Source organism: Nycticebus coucang, chromosome X, assembly GCF_027406575.1.
Source record: "Nycticebus coucang isolate mNycCou1 chromosome X, mNycCou1.pri, whole genome shotgun sequence".
Lineage (NCBI taxonomy): Eukaryota > Metazoa > Chordata > Mammalia > Primates > Lorisidae > Nycticebus > Nycticebus coucang.
In genome coordinates, this window is record NC_069804.1 from 67,569,403 (window position 1) to 67,571,229 (window position 1,827).

A 1,827-nucleotide genomic window follows, 5' to 3' on the forward strand; every position below is an offset into this window, starting at 1 on the left:
GTTTCACATATACTGTTGTAAGATGCACCACTGGTGTAATCTCACCAATCCCCTTCCCTCTCCCCACCTCCCTCCTCCCTCCCCTCCCTTTCCCCCTTCCCCCATTCTTAGGTTGTAACTGGGTTATAGCTTTCATGTGAAAACCCTAAATTAGTTTCATAGTAGGGCTGAATACATTGGGTACTTTTTCTTGCATTCTTGAGATACTTTATTAAGAGGAATATGTTCCAGCTCCATCCATGTAAACATGAAAGAGGTAAAGTCTCCATCTTTCTTTAAGGCTGCATAATATTCCATGCTGTACATATACCACAATTTATTTTTTTTTTATTTTTTTTTTATTTTCCATGTATATATCTTTATTTTTTTTATTTTTTTTTAATTTTTTTATTAAATCATAACTGTATACAATGATATGATTATGGGGCATCATACACTCACTTCATAAACCATTTGACACATTTTTATCACAGTGGTTAACATAGCCTTTCCGGCGTTATCTCAGTTACTGTGCCAAAACATTTATATTCTACATTTACCAAGTTTCGCAAATACCCCTGTAATATGCACCACAGGTGTGATCCCACCGATTCCCCTCCCTCTACCCACCCCCCCCTTTCCCACTTCCCCCTATTGTTAAGTTGTAGCTGGGTTATAGCTTTCATGTGAGAGTCCCAAATTAGTTTCATAGTAGGGCTGTGTACATTGGGTATTTTTTCTTCCATTCTTGGGATACTTTACTAAGAAGAATATGTTCCAGCTCCATCCATGTAAACATGAAAGAGGTAAAGTCTCCATCTTTCTTTAAGGCTGCATAGTATTCCATGGTATACATATACCACAATTTATTAATCCATTCGTGGATCGATGGGCACTTCGGCTTTTTCCATGACTTAGCAATTATGAATTGGGCTGCAATAAAAAAAAGAGTAAAATCTCTAATATCATCAATCAGAAACAACAATGACAAAATAACCACAGACTCATCAGAAATCCAAAAAATCCTTAATGAATATTACAAGAAACTTTATTCTCAGAAATATGAAAATCTGAAGGAAATAGACCGATACTTGGAAGCACGCCACCTTCCAAGACTTAACCAGAATCAAGTGGAAATGCTGAACAGACCCATATCAAGTTCAGAAATAGCATCAACTATACAAAACCTCCCTAAAAAGAAAAGCCCGGGACCAGATGGTTTCACGTCAGAATTCTACCAAACCTTTAAAGAGGAATTAGTACCTATATACCACAATTTATTAATCCATTTGTGGATCGATGGACACTTGGGCTTCTTCCATGACTTAGCAATTATGAATTGGGCTGCTATAAACATTCTGGTACAAATATTTTTTTATGATGTGATTTTTGGTCTTCTGGGTATATGCTCAGTAGAGGGATTACAGGATTGAATGGTGGATCTATTTTTAGATCTCTAAGTGTTCTCCATATATCTTTCCAAAAGGAATGTATTAATTTGCATTCCCACCAGCAGTGCAAATGTGTTCCATTTTCTCCACATTCGCGCCAACATCTCTGGTCTTGGGATTTTGTGATATAGGCTAGTCTCACTGGAGTTAGATGGTATCTCAAAGTAGTTTTGATTTGCATTTCTCTGATGATTAAAGATGATGAGCGTTTTTTCATATGTGTGAAGGCTGTGCGCCTGTCTTCTTTGGAGAAGTTTCTCTGATCCCCAAACCAGGAAAAGACCCAACAAGAAAAGAAAATTATAGACCAATATCACTAATGAATATAGATGCAAAAATATTCAACAAGATCCTAACAAACAGAATCCAGCAACACATCAAACAAATTATACATCAT